At 40.8% G+C, this 26429-nt stretch overlaps 1 long non-coding RNA gene across 1 annotated transcript; it reads left to right on the top strand.

Annotated features, from left to right (window-relative positions):
* Positions 1-19202: 19202 nt before the first annotated feature.
* Positions 19203-22309, top strand: LOC148340439 (uncharacterized). The gene is made up of 3 exons (XR_015842417.1): positions 19203-19293; positions 21722-21751; positions 21820-22309. It is a non-coding gene; the product is annotated as an uncharacterized LOC148340439 (long non-coding RNA).
* The last annotated feature ends 4120 nt before the right edge of the window (positions 22310-26429 follow it).

Below are 26429 nucleotides of genomic sequence, written 5' to 3'. Positions count from 1 at the left end.
AATTATTTCATAACTCCTCTGATGAAGGATCAAGTTACAACTGCTTGAATGGTACGTTTGTCATGGACTGCATCACTTTTACTGGCATTAAGCAACTTTGAGGAAGGAGGCAGGAACCCTGCCGCATAAAATATGACCAATGTGCTGACTGCCTCACATCATACGTCACTTCCACCATTCCCCAGCCGTAATCATTTCTAACGTCTTCATGCGATTGCCGGTGACAAGATAGAAGCTGAAAAAACACCGACAATAAATTGTATTTCATTTACTCCTTCTATTTCAACAGAGTCAATAATAATTTTGATTTAATGTTTAATTTTACTGGAGCCAAACATTATAAACATCATCTTATTTGAATTCAAAGCCAATTCATTTTTTATTTTACCGAACCAGTTTTTAACAAATTGAATTCAATTTTCAAAGTAGTCAGAAGCGGCTTGAGATTTTCTCCACAACAATATAATGTTGTGTATCATCAGCCTATAGGATTTTTAAAGTACTTTAGATCACAGATATAGTATATATATATATATATATGTATATCACATGAACAATTTGGAACCAAGCAGAGACCCTTGGGGAACCCCGTGAGTTATCTGCAATTGGTTTAATTTTACGTGGTTTAATTGCACATACTGATTTCTATCTAGGTAACTTTTTATCCATTTATATGCCAAACCACTTATACCATATCCCTCTATTTATCCATTAATATATTATGATGAATATTATGAAGCTTTTTTTTTTTAGGTCAATGACAATCCCAATAGTAAATTCTTTTTAATTCTTCCACAAGTTCCATTACTGCCATAGAGGTGGATGTTTTTTCTCCGAAATCATATTTTGCCTCTTAAAAGATTTTGCTTTTCACTTAAGTTATCGAATCCGCAGGAAAAAAAGTTTTTCGAGAATTTTTGAGAACTGTTTCAGCAGTGATAATGGTCTATGGTTTGTGAACAGATGTTCATCTCCACGTCATTCTGTCACAGACAGACACCTGTTTTGCTAGTGAATGACTAATAATGGGAAAGTTAAAAAACTCTATGGACTATGCGTGAATGGAAATGGTTTTTCATCCATCACTGGAATTGTCACTAACCGTCTCAGTACTGTCAGACTTTCTCAGTCCGTCACTGTCGGTCTGCTGTTTTTTTTCGTGGGTGTGAATATGCACCCGTGTTGAGTGGACTACATTGACAATAGGTTTACCTAAGTCAGGGGTGGGCAAACTTTTTGATTGGTGGGCTACAATGTGTTCTAAAATTTCACAGAAGGGCCGAACCAGGAGCAGATGGATGGATTGTTTCGGTAACCTCACCTCATCGGAGGAAAAAAAGACATTTAATTTTAAATGAAAGTGAACCAAAGCATTGCAACAATATATATGTCTTTGACACACCACAGTATTTAGAAAATAAAACAATAAGGTTTATTCATTTAATTTTTTTCAAATTCGGCGGGCCGGATTAAAACGCAGAACGGGCTGCATGTGGCCCCCGGGCCTTAGTTTGCCCACGCCTGATCTGAGTCCCCTTGTGTTATGTGTCTCATTTCCAGATACATTTTCAGGAATAATCCCCCACCAAAAAAAAAGTTTTGGCTGTTTAATTTCACACTTGACAGGTGTGTAGGCGCTCCAGAAACTAAACAATTTCTATGCAAGACATTCAAAAGTCCCCTTTAATAGTACCCGGAGGGCCTGGAATTGTGTAAATTGAAACACAATGTAATATCATGTAATATGCGTTAAAAGCACTGCAGAAAAAAATAATTTTAATGTTGGACATGGAGCGCAAAGTTCTATTTAAGGGATTTCATCGACAAGTGTATGTCCGTATCAGGGGGCGATACAGTACACTTAACAGTGATGAAATGGACTATGCATAATGGATCACAAAGGCCCAACAGAGCATGCTCCACAGGGCTGAGATATGCTTCAGCATTGCCATGTGCATGACAAATGATGTGCATTATGCATGTGTGGAACTGGAAAGCAAATGGCAGCATTTAGAGCAGGGCAGCTGCACGAAGTCCTCACATTGCTGGCCGCCCTTTCCTGCATCACGCAGGCCTTGAAATATTGCCCGGTTGGGATGTTACTGGGTTAAGGTGCTGCTGCTGGGGTGGGTGAGAAGGTTCATTCGCTGGAAGCGACCTCCATGTGAGTTAGCGTCAGGCAGCAGTAGGGGGTGAAAATGGCCAAATTTGGTTTTACGCTGTTTCAGGCAACTTGAGGACATGCATGCGCTCAAGCTCAGCAGCGCCAGAGTCAATTCATCTTGCTATGTTTGGTTTTTATTTTTTTGTGGTTAGCTGGACATAAATAGTATACACAAATGCAGAATTTCCGTGATGTCAAAAGAGTCCAAGATAATTAATTTCAAAACTGTTTCAACGTTAATGTGGTCTATCACCTGTGCAACTCAATAAAAAAAATTGCAACGTGTTTGAGAAAGTAATAGGTGACTTAAATAAAAGAAGTGGCTTTGTTCACAATCCAACTCATGTTAAAATAGAAGTCAGCATGCACATCCTACCATTTAAAGTGTCTCTGAATATTCCCAAATATATTTCCGAGGTTGTAATATTTTTTTCCCCTGACATTTTTCCTGCTCTCTTGCAGAAGCCTGAAGCTTTTTAGCTGACATGGATTGCTCGTTCTAACTGCTTAGAATTCCCTCCACCTTGTCTCGGGCTCCAGTTCCAGCTGAAGAAAAACAGCCCTGAAGTAAAAGGCTCCCAGAACTATGCTTCACTGCAAGGATGCTTTTCTTTTGATGATGATGAGCAATGTTGTTTGTTGCAAACATATCTTTCAGGATTATCGCCAAAGAGTTCAACCTTGGGATAATCGGACAATGACGAACCTTCTCAAACACATAAGTGAAAACGTGTTCATCAAAGCAAACAGAGAAGAACTCGTTTCCAAAAGCTCAATCGTAGCAAATATTTTATCACCCCTCATGACTATTTTTCGGGAAAAGCAACTTGTGAGTTGAATAGCTGCTAAGAAACATACAACGTGAGCGTAATAATTTTTTACATTTTTTGTGCGTATGACAGGAAAGGAAGCTTGGTGGAAGGCAATTCCTAGAAGCGGGGTGAAAAGGAAACTCATGATTTTGAGAAAAAGAAAAATGAGGCAATTTTTGTCGTTTTCCCATTAAACGAGTATGTTCATCGCATACAAGGGCCGATTTGTGGGCCGGACTAAAATCAACTTCCGGCCTTTGTTTTTAATTTGTCACCCCTCGCCCCAAAAATGGGAGGATCGTTCCACCCCGTGATGGACTGCCCAACTCTGTCTACTGGCATGTCAATCATGCAAAAGCAAAAATAAAGTAATGAAATTTGAAAAATGGAATAAAAATGATGCGCCACTCACTTAGACGACATGGGATGAGCTCGTGCTCAGCTGCCAGTAGATTTGAAAATGAGGGAGGCGAGAGAGTGTGGTCAAGATTGAGTGTTATCGTAGTACATGAGCGATAAATTGTGTCCTGTTGCAACTCCGTTTAGGATGAGATAGCTGGGAGCTATTTTAAATGAGTGATGGCCCAAATAAAACAAGCAAACTCCGATGAGCCTTTTCTTTTTTTTCACGAACCAACTTCTTGAGGACGTATATGATTAACACAAATTTGGATTCCAACCATGCAGCGGAAAGTGATTGATGCTTCTTCATGCTGCTCCAGTTGGGCTGACATAAAAGACGCTTCTTAGTCTTTTTTTCTCGAGGATGCTGCTTCCCGCAACTCTTCTGTTGTGATTTCCAACCCCTTTTCATCTGCCTTTGAGCTTTTGTTGCCTTTAAAACCACTCGGTCCTGTGTGCTGTCTGCAAGGTTGCGTTAGGAAGATTACATGTACGTGAAATATTCGGCAAGGTTCTTCAAAGTCTGGATTCCATGGCAGGTGATGTGCTGGTCACTTGTAAAGGGACAGAGCGGAAACTTGCTATCTGTTATTCAGGGAATTGACTTTCCCATCCAGCAACTATTTTAATAAGCTACTTTTGTTCTCTCTGTGCTGCAAATGTCTTCAGTTGCTTTTTTGATGATGTTTTGATTTTGCCCTGTGCATGATATGTTCTCTAATTAAAGTTGCCTTGCTTTGCCTTGCCTGGGAATTGAGCTTGAGGTCACTATTTTACACGTAACCTAAAGACACAATTTGTTTAAAAAAATAAAATAAAATATTCCAACATATATAATCAAACAAATGTGACACACACACTAGTTACACAAACACACATTTTGACAAGGATTAACATCCTTATAACTTTATTAATTGTAATTCACAAAGGTATTGCGCTACGCAGCATTCTAAGAACCGTCATAGAAACAATAGATAAAGTGATGACGCCTTAGCCGACGATAGGGAACACTCCGTCTGTTTCTACCTAATGGTTCATATTGTGTAACCTCAATGTGAAATGTCCCGGATGAAGCTTCTGAGAAATCTGGAAGTGTTCTTCTGGACCATATCCCTCCCAGTCCACGATGTAGTGAAATTCCCAACCTTGGCACTCAACCGCCAAGATCTTGTTCACTGTGAATCTCACGTGACCATCGCTAATTTAGAAGGGAGGGGGGGTTTGCGTAGAGGTCTGAGTTCACCGAATGACATTTGTAACGAGGGCTATAGCCCTAATATGACCACAGTGGGGTTAACGACTTTCTCAATCTCAAAAGGTCCGATAAAGCGTGGGGTGATTTTACATGATTCAGTCTGAAGGGAAAGGTCACTGGCGGAGAGCCAGACTCGTTGCCCAGGGCGGTATTAGTGGGTGGGGGATCCATGGAGGTCCACTAGACGTTCATGAGGGAATGTCACCAAAACAAGCCCAGAGTGGGGTAGCGAGCACCCTTAAAAGATTCCTTTGAATTTTCCTTGGTGAAATCAGCGCTTCAAAAACATGGCGCCCTAGTGCACTTTGGAAATCGGCCTTGTTCAGGCTACTATTATTATTATTATTATCCATCCATCCATCCATCTTCTGTACCGCTTCTCCTCACTAGGGTTGCGGGGGATGCTGGAGCTTTTCCCAGCTATCTTCGGGCAGTAGGCGGTGGACACCCTGAACTGGTTGCCATCCAATCGCAGGGCACACAGAGACGAACAATTGTTATTATTATTAATATTATTATTATTATTATTATTATTATTAGTTGTTGTTACAGTATTATATTTTTCAATGAAGTCAGATCTTCAAGTTCGACTGTCCATTCATCAGCAGCATTCAAGTTTTTCCCCTCTATCAGAACATAATAATAATAACTTGGTTACTTTTTTTTTTGTAAGAAAACGCAGACTGGCCAGTCATGTCACAGCACAGAACACAAGAGAGTTCTGTCGAATTCAAAGATTAAACTTCTGAAACTGGATGTATATTGAGTTAATTCCTTGTGTTTTCTGTGGTAGTGGTGTGAATGGAAAAGGCTCTTTATTTCCTCTTATGGCCACTTTTCTGCACTCCAAGGACATGCTGGCATGTAATACTAATGGACGGTCTGCAAGGGATCAATTTCAGTGTGTCGGAAGTGCAGGAAAACGGCCGCTTGTGGGGAGAAGTGACAGAGGCAGCTCATCCTATATTCTTTAATGTCGTCTGCAGACAGAGGAAAGATATGTAATCAGCACAATGTGTTGTACATTACTGCTGGACCTTGAATTTCACGATGGCACATTCTATACGAGGGGTGGGCGAAGTTTTGTGCCTCAGGGCCACGTTTGATTTCGTAAATGGACAGATGGGTCAGCTCATTTCAAGACAAAGAGGGGGCGGGGGATTAAAATAAGTTTTATTGTAAAATGCAGTGAAAAGTCCAAGTCACATCATTTGATTTCACGAACCGACAGTTTGAAACCACACAGCAACCACAAAGCAAAGTGCTGCTCCGCTTTTCAATGCCATGACTGCCGACACTTGGTCAGAGTGCTAAAAGCACACAACATCAGTGATTTCCGATAATGAGGAGAACCAGAAGGCCTTTGGCATTCTGATTACCTGTCTGCTTTCACAGACTACTACAGCACGTTAATATACTGCCTAATCCTTTAATACCGGAACAGAGCACATGGGGATCGTTCCAAATACAGACTTAGAAAAATTAACGATAAAAATAGACAGTGTGTATACAGTTACAAGAACGTGTGAATGAATCATTTGAAATGACACAGCAGGTTTGAGTTTTCTTTTCACAAGAAACAGTCCTCATTTTAGAACTTGCATGAGGTTTCAAAGGCTCAGTGTCACTCAAGCCTTTGCTTGGTGATCATCAGTTTGCGGTAAGACACATTATCTAGAAATGGAGAATGTTCAGCATTGTTGCTACTCTACCGAGAAGTGTTTGCCTTGTAAAGATGACTAAAGAGTGCAGCACAGAATGCTCAATGAGGTGGAGAAGAATCCTTGCGTCAGCGAAATCCATTTTCCATCCTGCACTTTGATCTTTTTGCGTTCTGTTCAGTAACAATATGGAATATTCATATTTGCATAAACATATGTTGTCTTTTGTCGTGATTTCAGTTAAGACCCAATCACGTTTTAAGATGAAATCCAGGTCATTCTCATTATTTTTCACATACTTTCCGATTTCACATCCAAACTCTAAAGCACATGCAGCGTCTGAGTGAACAGCAGGCTCTTTGGTTTACACAGGTGGCACTAAAGTCCTTGTCTTCTTTGACTGAGTTTTAAATGATTGGTGTTGTTTACATTCTTCCATCCTCCAGCTGTTCTTCTACTACTCATTTCCTCATGTGAGTCTTGCACAAGGCCTGTTGCAAAAAAGGATTCTCATTTGCACTCTTGCTGTACCAGATGTTACATTGAACGCCTGGATTTGGACTGCAAGGCAAAAAGAAAAAGTGGCTTTTATTTCCATACATGCAAATACATGCTGAAGAAAAATAAATAATCTTGTGATGAGAATATCTTTTTTTTTTTTTCAAACATTAAATGCATAAATGCCATGATTTAAACCATAACTGTCGGTTCCATAGCCCATGACACGCTTTGAGCTAGTTAAATGTTTAATAATTAAAAAAGCAATTCCCCAAAGCATTGCTTATATTTATGACTAATCATTTCAATCAATACACCAGAGGTGTGCGCATCAGTAAATTTTGAAGTCTGTAATCGCTCATCATCAGTCCTTCTCTCTCACTGTAATTATTGTTTTAACCACGCGTCCGTCAGCGCTAAATTACAGTCTCTCACCGCAATTTTAGGACCATCAGTAAAAAAGATGACAAAGTTCACAAAATTAACAGCAGTGCTCGGCCCATCAGTGAATTTTGAATGGTGTTCATTTGTTGTCCAAGTATTGCGCGACATGCAGGTGCAGCCCAAGCAGACACACTGCCCAATAAAGTTTAAAACACACGCACATGCACACAGCGGGGGGAGGTGGGTGAAATAAAAACAATATGGGACAATGTCATTGCGGTCTGAGGGACTGAAAAGTATCCTTGTACAACACAGCTAGCTTCATTTAGTCGCCAGTCTGAATAGCGATGTTCCATTTATTTATATATATTTTATTTCTGTCGGTAGAGAAGGCGCCACTGCTCTGCTTGACTCGAAGCAACCCCGGCGTAATCACCCACGTGGACAAACACATGAAACATTGTTAGTTGTCAGCGAAACGGGAGTCCGTCAGTCATTCACTGACCTTACGCTACTTAGTTGTTTATGTGCATCTTGCGAGAGTCTCCTTAAACAAAGTCAACGGATTATTGAGGATGGTGTTTGTTGCGAAGGATGTAGAAGTCATTTAATATCTGGCAAGTACACTTGATTTCAACTGCGGCTCATTTGGACAAATTGAATTTCTGAAACTTGCTCAAAATCGTGGCTTTGATCCACCATGGTGTGCAATTTCTGGCATGATTCCTTCAGTGATTTATTCTTGTGTTTTTTTTTTATGATAGACATATCCACAATGTTCATTTGGTGAAACTGAATGGGGCATTTTGTTTCAGATTTTTTGAAAATCCTCAAACGGGATAATTCAACTGTGACACCTTGCTCTCCCAACATTTAATGGCGTAGGCAAATAAGAAATTAGGCAATTTTGCATCCTCCATCCGTCCAGGACGGAGGTGGCCAAGTCCGGTCTTCGAGAGCCCTTTGACAAGCTTTGCAGAAGCCTGATAATGATCCTGAGTCCGTTATTGGAGGAGGGAAACATCTAGGAGCTCTCGAGGGTCAAACTTGGGGACCCAAGGTCTCGGACATGCATTGAGCCCTCACTATCAATAGCAAAAATCCACAAATAAATTACTTTTTGCAAATAATTTTTTTCAAACTATCCCATATTATTGGCAAACAGTTTATTTTTAAATCTACTAGCTCACGTATTCACTTTTTTTTTTTTACCTGATCCTCTGCTTATTCCTTCTTTTTTTCTGATATTTTCATGGCAATGATAAGGGCGTGTCAATGACTTTCACTTCGCAGTTCGCTCGGTCTCGATCGCTTCTGAATAGCGGAGTTCCACAAGATGGGGGCAACATACTTAAAAGGGAGAAGACCATAAAGCATCAACACCATACAGTTCATACAACATTAACACAATCATGAACTCATGTTATAAAGGAGTAGTTACATTTTTAAACTCAAATAAACCACCTTCACATGAGGTCCATTCATAGTATTAGCTAGCTTTCACTTTCACTTGTATGTGAATTCAAGGGCCACCAACACAACAGTGTAATGTAAAAATGCAGACCAAAAAAAAAAACAAAATGCAATATATGTGAAATACCAAACGACAAACTGCAAATATGCAGGGGTTCACTACGTAGCGTGTTGCACTGCAGATTTTGTTCAATTAGTGGGTATTGTTTAAGATCCACTTTGCATATTCTGAAAAGACATTATTTGTCTCCGTTAACGATGCCAATTCGTCCCCTAATGGGTTATTGACAGTTAGTGTTTGTTGTCGTGAAGGGGAAGGTAACCAGGGGTAACCAGGGCTTCACTCCTTCCAATTCAAAGGCCAATACACAAACACCTGAGCCAGGCTGCTTCTTGCTGATGCATTCTGGGTATAAAAAAAAAAATTGAACATTTTTTTTTTAACAATGTTCAGTCTTCCGTGCCTAAGCCAAGCTGTGTTTAAACAGTGCTCATGCATTATCCTGTGCCAACATTTACAGATTTCCATGTGTAATTAAAATCCCCGTTCCACTGCATGGACTTATTTGGATCATCACAGCTGCGCTTGGCTTTGTTCGCCTCAGTAGTTGCAGGAAACCGCTCTGATGTCATTTACGCGTCGTTTCAATCGAATGAAAACATTGTAGGACAAGTTTTTCATCAGTGTTCAAATGCCCTGTTGAACAATTTGGAGAAGTACACCCCAAACATAAAGTTTGGAAGTCACTGGTGGTGTCGTGGCACATTTGCCAGACTGGTGTGTGAGCAGCGTGGGATCGGTTCCCACTCAGTGACAACGGTGTCCGTGTGTGTCCTGTGACTGGCTGCCGACCAGTTCAGGGTGTAGTGTCCCTTTCGCCCAAAGTTAACTGGGTCAGGCTCCTGCACTTCCAATCCACAATCATTAATTATGTTAAATTTAAAGAAGTAAAAGTTTAAAAAAATTTCAGTTAAAGCTACAAACGGAGATAAACGGGCTCTCCCTTTTTCATGGACATTAATTGAAATGACCATCAAACTGTGACACCATGCCCAATCCACATTAAAGGCAAATCTTGGCATTTTAGTGTCACCCATCTGTCTGGTCTACTTGCTTCCAATTGGGGCTCATTTGGGCCATTTGCCTAGTAAGAGTTTATCAAAGAACACTTTTTGGAATTTGTCCAAGATGGTGGCTTAAACCAAAATGGCAGACTTCCTGTTCACCTTTGTGCATGGATCTTGCAGACTATTGCTTTCAACGCGTCATGATGGACATGTCTGCCCAATTTTGTTCTGATTGGTGAAACTGGGGCTCATATATGTGTGTGTGTGTTTTGAACTTTGGCTGCCAGGCTTCTCCCGCATTAAATAGCTCCTCAGGCAATTTAGTTTTCCATCAATGTCAGATTTTGCTCACTCTGAGCATTCAGGTTCCACTTAAACATATTTCAAAAGTGGACTATTTATCATCCCAGTCTTTGTTTTAACTCTGAAGTCAGGTCAAATTTAGTTACGGTAATTGATCCGAGTAGTTAAGGTGAACAAGCCAGCTGAAATGAAATGAGCAGCACTTGGCAGACTGCCATCTTGTTGTACCACCGAGGCCAACCAAGTAAGCACCTCCACGGGTCAAATGGAGTAAATAATGGATGGCCTGGACTGCCAGCTACAAAGAGGAAGTCTTCTTAATGGAAAACTTTTTACGAAACACTAGAAGCACGAAACAGGATAAAGTGACAAAAAGCAAGGAGAACTGAATGAGTCTCAGTGGGGAGAGGTTGGTTTGGAATAAATATTTTATTCCTCTCCGTCCACTCTGCTGCTTTTCACATCTTCCTGTTCCAGATCATATTTTTCTTTGCCGAGGTTTTCTAATCTGGATGACCAATGTTTGCAAAGTATCGCATGTAGCAGTTATTCATGTTTCTATCTATTCTATTTCTATTCTATTAACTCGTCAGTTTAATGTTTATTCCAGTAACAGTTGCTACATGTTCTTGTTTTTCAGTTCAAGTTTCTGTCTGTATTATTCTGTTTTTCTTTGATGCCTTGAATGTATGTCACTAAGCTCTCTCTCTTTCTGCACCTTTGTCGCAGCATCCCGTGCTGGAGAAAACAACTGCGTAGCAAGGAAGTAAACAAGCAAACTGGATCAAAAGACAAAAATTGGTCCCTACCGTTAAACTACACCAGGGTTCCTCAGACGTTTTGGATTCAGAGACCCTATAGGACAGGGGTGGGCAAACTTTTTGATTGGTGGGCCACAATGGGTTCTAATATTTGACAGAGGGGCCGGACCAGGAGCAGAGTGTTTTGGTAACCTCTCCTCATTGGAGAAAAAAAAAATACATTTAATTTTAAATGAAAATAAACCAAAACACTAAAACAAAATATCTGTGTTTGATATACCAGAGTATTTAGGAAATAAAACATTAACAAGGTACAATCATTACATTTTTTTCAAGTTTGGCTGGCCAGATTAAAACGTTTAACGGGCCACATGTAGCCCCCAGGCCGAAGTTTGCCCATGCCTGCTATAGGAGATATGTTTTATCAATGACCTTGCATATTCCAAACGATAATGAAACAAAACGACCATGTGTACACATAAATGCGACTGGAATTAAAAATCTGCACATTTTTTAGGAAAAACTCTCAATGTTTCGAGAGCAAATTCATATGATTAACACAGAAATACAAGTTGTAGTAATAGGAGAATAATCATATTTAAGAAAAACAAAAAAACAACAACAGAATTATGTTGCATCTTTGCCAGGAAAAAAATTTGCATTTTGAACAAGAAAGAATGAAGTTGTATTTTTCACAAATAGTGACAACATTATGATATTACATTCAAAGTTTTAACAAGTGAATTTCAAAAACTTTACGCTTATAGTATTTCAGCCTTTAATATGAAAATATGCCTATAATTGTAATTGCTTGTAGGTGTTGTCTCTGCTCGCGTGAAGCACATTGAGTTGCCTTGTGTGTGAAATGTGATATATTTGCCTTGCCTTACCTTTCTTCTCTTTAAAAATGGGACTTTTCTCAACAACAACTTTCTTCCTGCAAAAACATGCCTAAAGAAATATCATCCTGGGATGTCAGGTTTATAGTGTATATAAGAAATCTACATCCCCTTTTCGAATGCCAGTTTTTAATGATAAAAAAAAAATAACAGCAAGATAAATCCACTCAAACCTTTTCCACCATTAATAGGAGCTTTAAGCTGCTCCTCTGAGACCTTTCCTGGCCTCAGCTGCATCACTTTTGTCTTGGAGAGTCGCCTGGCTTACAAAAATGGATGCGTGTGCGTGTACAACAGGGAAACATAACGGCGATAATGACTCACCATCGCTGCCTCGTTTCCCTCATCTAGATTGTAGCCACTGCGACCAGTTGCATCTTGTCTCCTTTGTGTTTTAGGTTTCATACAGACACATGTGCGCAAACTTTGAAGCTCACGGGCGAAATTTGATCATTCAAATGGACAGATGGATCAGTTCATTTCCTATGGACATTCCAAAAACAGTGGGCGGACCAGATACATTGCTGTAAGTGTTTTAGCACAAGTGTCCACATGAGGTGTTGATGGAGGTCCGTACTTAAAATCAGTGGCACGGTTCAGTGGTGCCTCCAGATATGAGTATCTCAAAACCGGAAATGGACATAGTATGGCCAAAATCAAGTCCCAAGTGCGGGAGAGGCGGCTGTGATAAATGTCCAGAAGGGAGGGAGAGACATGGATGACCTTTTCAGCTGTTCTCATCATAAAAGGTTCTCTAATTTAGTGCATTTCATTGAAGCGCAGTCAGACAGATTCGGAGCTCCGCGGACGTGCATGGTGGACCTCATGGTATTTTAGTCATAATATGAAACCAGCGTGGGCCAATCCTTCTGAATCATTGAAGAAATCACTTCAGTTACTGAATTAGAATTATTACCATCTTAAAAATATTATAATAGCAGCGCCTTCAATATTGTGTGGGGGTCACACACGGGCGCTCAATCTGAGGTGCGAAGCGGACTCCAATTTCCTACGTCACACACACAGCTGACCACATCATCCAAAAGGGGAGATTACAGTTTGCGTGCCAATGTCATGCGTAAACTCCAGTGAATCTAATTTCTGTTTCCGCATGTCTAGCATGGCGTACTCAGCCGCGGGCGACCTACCACCCTGATTTTGATGCAAATTACGAATGCGGAGATGATTGGTAGGGAAAAAAACATTATGTTCCATCACACTATGGCTCACAAAGGTGCAAACGCCCCACTACAACCATTTTTACCAGCAAAGTTGTGCAAAATACCAAAAGAAAATGAGTTAACGAGTTCCAAAAGAAGAGTCTGATTCCAGTCTCAAGTATTTAGTGGTCGAGATGTATCACAAAATAGTGACTTAAGGTGCACACGGGGCAGAGTCGGAGGGTGTCCCCATCTCTGCTTAAAACACTCGTATCTCAAATCGACTTTTCTCATTGAAATGAATAGAAATGCAATTATCTGTTACAGCCTCCTTCAAAACCCCAATAAAATGTTTGTGTTTTTTTTAAACAAGTAAAATAAAACTGTATGATCTTGTACTTATAATGAAAACAGAGCAATAATATAATTATATAGAATGTAAAGAATTAAGTGACACTGGGAGCAATATTGTCATATAGGCAAATGAAGAAAAGTCACAGCGACGTTCAGTTTCTCAATAAGTTTTAATAATTGTTGATGTTTTTTTTTTCTGCATATGATTGTGAATATTATGATATCTGTCAAAATGTCTTTTTCCACAGTTTGTGTTTAAATATCCATTACTTTAAAGGGCTATAACGCCACCAGTCTCGATGCTAATCATTAGCCAGCCATTGGCTTTTTCAATTACATTGCTCGATAGGCATTTATAGATTAAAGAACCAGCGGGGCTCTCGTTTGCCAATCCATCCATCCATCCATGTATTTTCCAAATTGCTTCTCCTGTTCAGGCTTACAGGGAGCTTGAGTCTATCCAAGCTGACATCTGGCGATAGACTGCACCCGGAATGGTCAACAGTCAGTCACAGGCCACATATAGTGACAGACAACCGTTCACAATCCCAATCACAGCCAGTGGCCCTACTTTGCTCACCCATGGTCTAATACCTCAGAGTGATGATTGCTGTTTGATTGTTATTTCTGGAAGCAAGCATTCAAATTCAACATCTGAGTGGAAGGCACTTGATGACATGAATAATTAATGAGTGCTCATGCTGTTCTCAAAATAGGTTGCTCTAGACATGGCAGTTGTGATATTGGCTATTGGATTGCATCTCATGTTGCTCAAATCGATACCTGACAAACCATCATCCGTTAGGGGAGGAAGCAGACACACAAAAATGAAATAATCAAATAAACACTACAGCACGGCCAAATGTAGCTTCTGAACCCTACCAGTGCGATGACGAGCATACGGTTCCTTAAAAAAATATTTTGCCTTAAATAAGACAAAATGTATATTAAAATTATTAACATCTGGTGTTAACAAAAAGGCTTGTATCTTGAGTGCCAGCAGTCTTGCAAGTGTCTAATTAAACAACCCAGTCAATATTTTGTTATAGCTTTGGACCATTTCTGTTATGGATGGCCTTAGAGCCAGAGAATGAATGGATCACCACACAGACTTAAGGGTTTGAGAGCAGTGACACCGGCTTTATTCAGACCAGTCAATTTGAGCACAAAAAGAACAATAACACAAAACATCATCGCAAGAGCAAAAAAATACACACTAACTAATAATAGTGGACTGAGCCACGAAAGAAAGTAGGGAACAACCAAGGGATCCAAAAGACTATTTACAAAAACTAAAAAAAAAGCAGTTAAAAGAAACACATTAAGTACTCCTGGTACGTGGACTAGTATTAAAACAGAAACACAAAATCACTGGAATGAATCCAATTGACACTACATGAGCAAATGCAGGATTGTCAAGCAGCATGCAGCAGGGCAGCACGCAAAACGCAGCACTACAAGAAAAGCACTCCGACACCTTCCTTTGCTTGGGGCTGAACCTAAATACTATACACTGCTGATTAGCACTAGGTGGATCTAACTCAGCGGTGTCAAACTCATTTTTGTGGATGGGCCAGATCATACTTATGGTTTCCCTCAGAGGGCTGTTATGACGTTACCGCGTACCGAAGCAAACTGATGGGTTAGCGAGTTTTGAAATCAGAAGCCAGGAAGTAATTGTTTGTTCAACAATTTATTTTAAAGGGGGAGTATTGCTAACAAATGAACGACAATATCTCAGATCTCAATGTTGTTAAAAGCGAAATAAATGTGTTAGAAACAGGAAGTTGACACACATGATTTCCCCTTTGCGGGCCACATAAAATCAGGTCGCGGGCCAGATTTGGCCCCCGGGCCTTGAGTTTGACACCTGTGATCTAACTGATTGCAAATGCTGCCGCTTTGTGACTCCGCCCACCACTCAACCAGGATCGACTGTGGGTGGAGAGAACACATTAAGCATGAGGCAAACAAAACCGGACATGACACTTTTTTAAAAATGTCTCTGTGGGAGCAATTTGCTAATTTACATAATATTCCCCCCACCCTGAATTTGAAAAAGACACAGTTTGCCTTCTACAATAGTTGGCCTAAGAATAGAATAGAATAGAATAGAATAGAAGACGATGTGTAAAGAGACACACGTATATTCTGCAACTGTTAACCTTCCTGGTATGTTGATTTCGGAATAGCAGTCAGTCTGATCCGGGGCATATGGAATATTATTACTTATATATAAAGTACTCATTTTTTGTTTTGTTCGTCAAAACGGAAAAAATCAGCACCCTGAATCAGCCTAATGCAATTAGTTCCTGCGCCAAAGTGAACATTTTTTATTTTTTTTGCATACCTGCCGGCGGATACAATCGAACCTCCTGCTGCAAAAGTGACGAAAGCTCTACAGTACATGATTTCAGAAACCTCTCTGTCACTCACCTCCTACAAAAACATATCAAGGAAATTTCATGTTTAATGTCAAGCATGGGCTGACTTTTTCCACCACCTCAATTACACAATTACTTTGCAGTGATTCAAATGGCGCGAGGCAGAATGAAGCAGAATCCGTTTGGTGATTTGCTGATCGCTTCCTGAGATTCAGAAATGAGAAATGTGGGTGGCTAATTTGTTTGAACAGGATGAAGTGAAGTTGACATCCGAAATTAAAAAAAAAAAAAAAAAAGCTCAAAATGACTTTGTCTTAATGCGAGGATTTTGAAAGTAAACTTTGTAAAAAGACAAACTAAATCAGAGCTGCAAGATGCTATCAGTGCCACAGGAAAATTCCCTTGTACGGAATTCTGCTGAGCTGCAGCATCAGCCTGCGATAAAACGACAAAAAAGTTCTGGGGCAAATTATTGAATCCTGCTTTTTTCCGTCCAGTCCTCCAAAATTCTGAATGTATATCCCACTCTGCCAACTTTATGAAATCGTTTTCAGAAGCCAACTGCCTGCCGACGATGGCATAGACACAGCGGACCCACCCGAGATGCTTAATTTGCTCATCATGGGCCGGATTTACTCAGATCCCAAATAGCGGAAGCTAAATTGCATTTTCACTCCCTCTACCAGATGCACATGTAGTTGTTGGCAACGGGTGTAAAAGTGATAGAATTTGTCATGTTTAGGAAGGTTTTGTACTTTGATGGAAATTTAGGGAAGAAGCAAACAAGAAACCTATTGGTGCGATCATTTTGCGCAATCCAGGAACCACATAAAAGTAATGTTTTGTTTCATATTGATCTATGTTGCGTCGACTTTTTAGATTCAAGTTTTCCTGCAATTTTCCCCTGTGCCTTTTTTGTCCCCATGTCTTGTCTTGCTCGTTAGGTTTTTTTGGTCCACCTTGTTCACATCAGCCTGGTCCCTGAAGTCCACCTATCAGCTCCCGCCAGGTGCACCTCGTTGTCTCTGTTTGCTTCTATTAAGTTGCCTGGTTTCTTTTCGTCTGTGTCGGTTCATTGTTTCTTTGGCATGTCGTGCATCAGTCACGACGCTCAGAGTATTTTCTTGTTGCCCATTGTGGTGAAAGGTGAGTTTATTTCCCATTTTGGTTTGTTACTTTAATTATTTGGATTTATGTTCTATTAATGTTTTTGATTGTTCCAAAATGCCTTGTTTCCTGTTTTTTCTTTTCTTTTTTTTTTTTTTTAATTTAAACAACTTTTTGGGAGATTACTCCTTCTTCCCAGTCTTACCTCCCTTCTTGCCTGCACTTGGGTCATCCACACTCCAACACGCACACCTCAAACCGTGACCCATATAACTCACCCCAAGTGAATGGAAATTGGGTCTATCTGCCTATTGAAAAATTGAAAATCTTCTCTGGGGGAAGACCGCCAGCATTTGTCACAGTGCGCTGAAATACAAGGAACGACAGAGTGTGAAGGAGTTTTGTCATAGGTGATACAGATGTGTGACTCCTTTTTGTGACGGGCTTCAAGACAGCCTTGAGGTTATCCTTTAAGTTTCTAAATTAAATAAGAGGTCATTTAGGCCCGTCCCCTCCTCTTCCTGGTTATGTACAGCAGTTGTTTGCAACTGCCTTTCAGACGCAATATTTGAAGATGGAGTGCAATTAATCGCAGGTTTCATATATCACACTGCGTGCGCAAAATTTATTTATTTGCATCTACTCTTCCCAGGATGCACAAAATGAACGGCAATTTACCCCATTATGCAGACGCGATAGGTATGCCAAGTGAATCGCACAGTTAGACCTTCTCTCATGTTCATATCGTTTCAATTTTGCACACAAAGGGTTAAATCCTATGTATGCTCTGGCTTGTCCCCCCAGATTTGTTTGTAAAGGTTATCTACTGTTTGTCATCAGTATGCATGGAAGCAAAAATCAAGACGTCCTGCCCTTGGTTAATGGCGAGAAGGTTACCAATGCTCCTTTAGAGCAAATTGATGGAGAACCTTGACCTTGACTTGCATTATTCATGAGTGTTGACAACAGGAGCACTTCTCAACACCATGATGTATTTCAAATGGGGATTAAAGGAAGAGAGTACAAATGGGACGAGGATCCTTCAATTGCAGCTCGAGAAAGAATAATAGATGGAATAAGGTTTATTTCATTTGTGAAGCCGTTAATGGATTTGAATGCGTGCTTATAGATTCGTCATCTGTGAAATCAGTAAGTCAAAAATGTTGGGGACTCACGCATGCAACAGAAATGCAGCCAGAGTTGGTTGGAGCAATTCAAATATAATGTCTACGTGTGCTGTTTCTCTATGTAATCTATGCGTCCTCTGGGATGACTGGCAATCCATAAAACGCCTCATAGATCTTCTTTGCTTGTCTCTGCGGGGCAGAAGTGTGGCTCCAAATTGTTCACATTTACAGTCTTTATCTATTTTGTTTACCTTTAATGTTGAAAGTAGGACAATGGCAATTGTTTTAGCGTTTGGCAAAATGTCTGCTGCATGCACCACATACACAGATCCCCAACATTAATTGAATGTATGAAATGCTGACTTCAATGAGTGAAAATGCGTGCAATGTTTTTACGAGTGCTCACTTTTTGTGCTTCCCTGAGTGTAAGCTGCTTGCTCTTGCCCCACTCATCATGGGGAAAAAAAGCAATTCTTGGTATTGGTCTCGCACAAAGTGGCCATGGGGACCACTTGCTCATTTTTGCGACTTTCTGGTGAATGTGCTGTAATCCTCATACACGTTCTCAAGATGCCAGGGAACTATTTGAATTAGTGAACACATGCATAACGTGTTTTTTTTTTTTTTTTTTTTTTTTTAAGGGCAAAGGAGTGCACGCACCTTTGATAGTAACTAGTAAATAAGACTAAGTCACATATTCCTTTCCTGCGTCCGATACATGTCCTGATATCTTGATCCTGCACTCCAGTACATTTTCTTGCCTTTTTTTTTTTTTGCAATTTAATATGCATTTCGATAAAATCCTGCACTGCTGCCTCGACTATGCGTATGACCACAAAGTTTTAGCCAAAACCTGCACTATGCCATTTAAATTGAATTACTGAAAAGTGCATAGACAAAAGTATGTACATTATAATATCATGCAGTTCATTTTCGCATCTATGTCTTAAGAGCACCACATGAGAATCTAAATGCCGTAATTAAATATTCATCTCAAAGCGTCATTATATGGGAAATGATCAATGTTGTAGTACATTATGGATTGAATCTTGAGCTTCTCCCATGCCTCCAAAGGCGCTCTTGTGATTTTGAGCGTGAAATATTTCGCAAGGGATTCGTTTGCCAGCATTTGTTACCTGACCTGGTAGGTAAAGTGACTCTATAGCTAATGTTTCATCTGTTTTGTTATTCCTCTCTGTAGGTGCACAGTGACCTGTGTGCGGTCAGAGCTGGTATGAAGTCAATGCTTTTCAAGGAAATGACCTCTCCTGGGATGTTTGTCCACTTAAGCCTTACATGTCAACTGCCACATGAGGTGCACCGTCAAACTAAACATTCAGTCCATCCATCCATCCTTTATCTGAACCGCTTCTCCTCACGTGGGCTGCGGGTAGCAGTAGGCAGGATACACCCTGAACTCGTTGCCAGCCCATCGCAGGATACCGGAAATTCCCCATTGTCATTAAGAAACATCTTTTCAAGTGAGTTCAGGAGAAGAGGCAGCAACAAACACAATCGTAAAAAATACAAAATATTACAAACACATTATGACAAACAAGGGCAGATTGTAGAGTTTGTCTCATATGCTCTGTTTGGTGTTAAAAAAAATTTAATCAATTAACGTCCATCCATTTTGTGGCATTTTCCTGCATAAGGAGCAGAGTAAAAAAAAAAAAAGATCTCTCACCCAAATCCGTATGAGCACAAAATCAATCAATCAACCATCCATCCATTACCTGAGCTGCTGATGCAGTCAATCAAAAAACTGGAAATTGGCTCTTGTTGGGTGGTCAGAAGGAAGGCTTAGAACTAGTGATGGGTAGATGAGGCATCCTGTATCGTTTCGACACAGTGACACACTATATTGACACTGTGTTGACACTGTGTTGCTGAATACTGACACCTGGTGGACTTGCAGGAAACATTTGACAGGGTCATCTGACACTGATCTGTCAAACTAATTTTATCCAATTCCATTGATTAGGCATTTGCGTTTACATTATTTTTACATACACGCAATTTCATAAAAAAATCTTTGATATTCGAGACGCAGTTGATAAATTAAGTGAACATCTGTCTGAATGCCCAAGTAAAAGTGTTGTGAATGACAATGGACTTAAAAAAAATTCGTTTCTCCAGCGTTTTGTTATTCAGTCTATTTCTTTTTTTTTTTTAGGCACAACGGTGTGCACAACGCCAGTGTGGCGAATATAAATAGGTGAAGGAACGTTGCCTCCATGGACTTCCAGTATAAGAGCGGGTCTTCCGTACGTGCGACGTGTCCTGCTGACATATAGCGCTGCACCTCTGAGTGCGCATCAACAGTGACGTCTTCCATCTTGCGGATCTTTAACGCAAAGTAACGCGCCAATAACTCGATGCTTGTTTTGAGCGTCCATCCTGTTGACAGATGCGCTTCCTTATGAACACAGTTTGGCGCGCGGCCGCTGTGTCGACACGGTTCCGGTAGTGGTCACGTGACTTTCTTAAAGCGGTACGCGCACCGACACGGGGTTTGCCCTGGAAGCTCGGCGCGCGCATCGACGCCTCTGTGTCGCTGGACCCATCACTACTTAGGACGTTCCTGGTCCGGTGGGTGCGATGTTGCTCAGCCAAGCATGATGCTCTGGGCCGTTCAGTGTGGGCTTTAAGGACCTCGTTGGCGCCACCTGATAGTTCTGAGAGCCCTGCTACCAAAACCATCTATTCTGGCGACCAGAGTCTTGTTTAAAGGACATGTTTCTGAGCCATACAGCAGGATGAAGAGTATGGCAGAATAGTAAATCCAGGAGCTTCGTCTTGCGTGAGATGGCGTGGTGCAGTCAGAGTGGTTTCCAAAGAGAGTGCGGAGATGATGCTGCCAGGCCTGTTCTGCAAATAATCTCTGGTTTTAGATCCCCATTGTCTGCCACTAAGGACCCCCGATACACGTAGCTCTTGACACTATCTACAATGTTTTTGCCAAGCTGTGGGAAGGAAGTTTGGTTCAGTTCGCTTGGTCGGCAATTTTCTCGGACTCTCCACTGGAATCAGCGCATCTCTCGGCTGGCTGTAAGATGTGCTAAGCAGGATGGTGTCGCCAACAAACTCCAGGTCGATCATGTGGGAGCTGCAGAAGGACACTCCAGGGACCCGCTCACATACCCTGAACTTGAGATTGTCATTGATAGAGTTGAAGAGGTCGGGAGCGGCCACGCAGCCCTGGCAAACGCCCCTGGAGATGGGCAACTTGTCAGAGTCTCTGCTGTTAACTCAGACACGGCGCTCTGCATTGCTCCATTGAGAGGACCGAAAGCAACAAATACTTTTGTGACAGAAGGCAACTTTCAGAGTAATTAAGGCACAAATATATGAAGGTATTTGTCCCAATATTGCCTAATAAATTAGCGAGTCTGTCAGTGGCGCTTCGAAATGGTCAGAGCAGGCCATCCTACTCGAGAGTATAATTGTGGTGACTGGACACTTACGGTTTGTAATTAAGCACCAAGAAGCGTTTTAAAGAGGTGTTTTAAATATAAACCGCCCAATTAAACAGCAGTATTCCTATCTAGAAGAATATCCAAAATCCTAAACAGATAAAAATGTTTCAGCAACAAGATGCTTTTTTCCAGCATGTTTCAAAAAAAAAAAAAAAAAAGGCCAGTTTTAGTTTGAGCTACTTCATAAGATTTTCTACAACCCCTGGCAAAAATTATGGAATCATCAGTCCATCTCGGAGGATTTTCATTGAGTTGTTTAATTTTGTAGAAAAAAACAGACATGACACAAAACTAAAGTCATTTCAAATGGCAACTTTCTGGCAAAACTATGGAAATGAATATGAAATCACGAAAATTCAAAACAATGACAAAAGGTCATTTCAACACACCACAGGGACTTTATTACACCACCTCTGTTTTTTTACAACAGGCAGCTTCAGAGGCATGGACTCAATGTCAGGTAAAAATTACTCTTCATCAATCTGGTTCCAAGTTTCTCTGATTGCTTTTGCTCAACCAACTTTGCAGGTTGGAGCCTTGTCATTGACTTTTTTCTTCAATTTCCATCAACGATTTTCAATTGGATTGAGATCCGGACTATTTGTAAGCCATGACATTGAGCTCACGTGTCATGGCATGTTTTGACCGTTTTTGCTCTATGGCTGCATCATCATCAGCATCATATTGAAAAATAATTTCACATTGACTGCTCTTTCCTTCCCATTTGTTTCTCATTTGTTTTGCAGTGCATTTTCTGTTGTCAAGGCATTGCTTTAAGTTTTCTGTCTCTACTCTTTCTGATCGCTTCCTTGGTCTAGGCAAACAGCCAACATATTTTGCAACATTGTGTGATGATTCTGTGATCTGTGAGTTAACATATATAATAGTTACGGAAGCAACACTTATAGTCTTCCATTCATGACTGTTTGTCTTCTTGTACAACTGCCATGACACTGAAACACTTTGGACAAAATTCCTCACGGCCTCTTTTTTTAGCCCGTCAACCAGTGAAATGTTCCGAGACTTTGCCTCACGGGGTAGCACAAAGTCAGGTGCGTCCGCTACATTGTGTGCAACGGAATCAATTCCTCTCCATGAATATGCAAATAGAGCTGCAAGATGCCACTGGCTGTTTCCTGGACGATGTCAGCTTTAAAAACGTCGAGGCTGTCAGCAGAGTCGACACTGACTGGCACTGAGGCAAAGAGTGGCCTGTCTGGATGTGCTGCAGGAAATATACATATTTCTATCTTGAAAATAATTACCTTTTTTTTTCTAGAACATCTGTCGCAATTTTTGCTCAAGATATGGTCATTTTTAACGATGGTTTGATAGATGTCTTTTTTTCAAGCAAGCATTTAATGTGAATTCAGCACAGCCACTGAAAGTGTTTACATGCATCACTACACATCACTCGCTCATGTTTCCGCCAACAGGAAATGAAATGGAAGCATATTAGTTCCCACATTGATGTCGGTTTCCATAGAAACATAGTCCCACATGGCACGTGGTGGATGATGAAGACCAAGGAATGTAGAGCAAAACAACAACTGACACTGAGCACGACGCAAGCTCTGGAACTCACCTGAATAAATTGCTCATAAATATGCAAAGCCATGAAGCAATCATCTCAGGAAACCTAACCTAACCTTATAGCATGCACAGCTGTACTTAATATTGTGGGTCCACATTTGGGCTTTTGTCATTTTAACGACGCGCTGTCTGGAACACGCAGTTTTGAACTTCACATACCAGCATGTGCTGTGGAGTTCATTTGAAATGCTTTCTATTCCAGCGCCGGCAAGCAACATCAAAGTCAGCTCAGTCGGTCAGACCGGAACGTAGAAACTTCACTTCCACTGTTTTGACCCACTTTACCTTAACCACTGCTATATTTTGACATTTGCTACACACAATTTAGTAATATGGATAGCATTCATATTGCTCATAAGTCACATTGTATTGTTGATAACACAATCAATACAGGACACGCTGCTTCCTCATCGTCACTGGAATCTCTCTCTCTCTCTCTCTCTCTCTCTCTCTCTCTCTCTCTACCACTTGCTGTATCCCTCCTTTTATTCTCTCTCTCTCTCTCTCTCTCTCTCTCTACTGTCCTCGCTCTCTCTGTCCCTCCATCCCTCTTCCTTTCTCTCAGTCCCCTTTTTATTGTGCCCTCTATCACTCTCTCTCCGTTGCTCTTTGTTTCTATCTCGCCCTCTATTGTACTCTTCCTATTCTTTTTATTTCTTTAGCTCCCTCTCTCCTTTCTTATTGCTCTTTCTCTCTCTTTATTGCTCCCTCAATCTCTATCACCTACTTTTATCTCTGCACCTTGTGTTTTCCTCCCTTTGCCCCTCACTATTGTCACTCTTTCTCTCTTGCTCACTTTATACCACTCTTTGCCTCCATCTCTCCCCTTTCTCTACGCTGCCTCTCCTCTTTCTTTCCCAGAATTCACCGCACCTTCCTTTCCTACCTCCCTCTATGGCTCTCTTTCGCTTCAGCTCTCCTTTCCTCCATGAACATGGGGATTTAGCTTTATAGATGTTTTAATTATCCTATTCCCTGAACTGAAAATAGTCTTAAACATGTTTCTGCAATAATAGGCACTGAATATAATTGTATGCAGTCCCAGCACATTTGCAACCAGTCAGCACCAAGTGTTGAACTGTCGGGTCACGTGGAGGTTGAAGAAAAGCAGGACCCAAAGAAAGCAGGGAAGCGAGGCAGGGGAAACTTAAAGGGTATTCAATTGATGAAAATAAAAGGCAAACAAGAAAATTGGAAAAAACTAAAATGTGTAAAGGTGCAAATCAACAGTGACCAACAAAACACAACGACTTGACAAAGCTTAACTAAACTGGGCGAGACAGGCAGGAAGAAAGAAAAACGGACATGGACATGTGCAAGAACGACTGACAAGGGCGATGCACCAACAAGAACTGAACGAAAACAGGGAACTAAATACAAACAAATTGACGAGACAACGAGGAGCACCTGGACAAGAGACAGCGGGTTGAAAGGATCTGAGTAAACGAACGCAGGTGGACACAATAAACATGACGAGACGGAAGACACAGGAACACAAGGCAAAACATTAAACTTAAGTTGAAAACCTAAAGATCCAAAAAGACATGACATGAGCGAGTTACTTCACTAAAATGTACGTATTATATAACTAATTATTGTCCGTATCATCTTGTACGACTTTGACTGCACAAAGAGTCATGTCATGCCTTCTGTCTGTTTGATTGCTTTTCCTAGTAAGCTGTGCTTTCTTGAATATCAAATTAGAGGCGTAAGATTGTTTTCCTCATACATCTGTTCAAATATTGGGGGTAAAAATGTCAAATGTTTCCTTTAAGATTTGCTGAGAAATCGTCAGGCATGTTGCAGGAAATGGCTCAATTTCACTTGAATGATCTGACAATAATTAATTTCTAAAAAAATGAATCTTTGGTCATCTCACCATGCCAGTGATTAGTGACTGGCAGAACAACAAAATTCTTTTCCACCGAATTGCAGATGGCATGTTGCTATTTATTCAGCAGAATAATAGCTTTGTTTTCAACAGGCCACAATTTCACACCAAGTACATTTGTATTTCATTTCAGTGTACGTATACATATATGTATATACGCACATATATGTGCTTTTTATGACATTTTATTTTGCACCTTAAACGATTTTTCCCAAATAAAACATTTGACATGGCTCAATACAGGATGGGAAATAGTAGATATAGTACAACTCTGAGTAATAAGACACTTGGTCATTTGATAACCAGGCCTGTCTGTGAACTTCATGGGCGGTCTCTGAGGACATCCAGGTCAGACAGCAGCCGCCTTTATTAGATCTGACACAGACTTTCCCTCTCCTTTAGGGAAACTGTTTAGCCATCTCAAACAAGAGTGGTCGCTCTCGAAAAGAAGAATTATCATCAGGGACACTCGGCAAACAGAAACAACATGAGATGAAAAGCCTCATCGCTCATCGGGCCGCGGATGGAGATGCCTTGTGTGCTAGGTCACTTGAGCAGTTTGTCAGCATACGGGCAGGACCAAGAAATTCGTAGTGAGGACATTTTATAGAATGATGTTTTTATCAGTGTGATATTTGGCAATGGAAGAAGGAGCATTGGGATTTGAAAACTTCCCTGGGGGAATATATTTTGTCGCAAAATAATTGAGGGAAGGGGAAAAATCCACTTTACGGAAAAATTAAAAAAGTATGGGCAGCCCAGTGAGTGAGTGGTTAGCACAGCTGCCTCGTGGTCAATTTGAATCTGAGCTTTGCAAAAGTGTTAACATAATAATATGATGAAGTGATTCTACTGCACATTTATGTGATTTTCCCAGTCATAGCGGCCCTCTGAGGGAAACCAAAACTACGTGATGAGCCACAATGAAAATGAGTTTGACACCTCTGACTTAGCACATTACTGAAAGTCAAAGTTGTCATTTGTAAGCTGGAAAATCCTTATGCTGACTTAAATGCTTGGGAAAAGTAATAGATTGTGTCGTTAAAAATGGCAATAAACAGAGTTGTGGTCTGCGTTGCCAGATGGATGCACCAGAACATCTCGCCCGATCCTGACCTACAATGTATACAATACACACACACACACACACACCCCGTCCCCAATATGTGGCTTATACAAACACACCTACGCTCACACACGCATGCACACACACAATTAGCCATGCAGCACATCCATCTTCGCAACAGAGGGTGCTCTGATAGCCAACCAAAAGCATTTCACTCAATCACAACTGCAGCAGCCGCCGATAAGCTTTTTCTTCAAGACCGTGTGAAGTGAATACAGAGATTTGTTTCTAAATACGTTACACATGTTTGAAAAATAATAACTGAAAATGTGCAAAGCCTGAGCACTATGTAGTACTCATTTGCGGAAATAGAACATAAAACTGTTTTTCACTATTTCAGTTTTCCTGATTTTTTGGGGGGGGCCAAGGCTAAAACAGACACACTTGGGCATCACGACTCCCTCACCGTAAAAGAACTTGAGCGACTTCATTTGCATCGCAATTATCTGGTGAAACTGCCATGTGCATTTAGAAATCGGCATCTTCCCTTCAGATAGTCCCGTTAGCGTTGACGCTTTACAGTGTCTC

The sequence above is a fragment of the Idiotropiscis lumnitzeri genome, chromosome 3 (genome assembly GCF_059441095.1).
Source record: "Idiotropiscis lumnitzeri isolate Australia: NSW breed Sydney's pygmy pipehorse chromosome 3, RoL_Ilum_1.0, whole genome shotgun sequence".
NCBI lineage: Eukaryota > Metazoa > Chordata > Actinopteri > Syngnathiformes > Syngnathidae > Idiotropiscis > Idiotropiscis lumnitzeri.
Note: the sequence above shows the minus strand (reverse complement) of the source record. Positions and strands in the feature narration are given on the sequence as shown.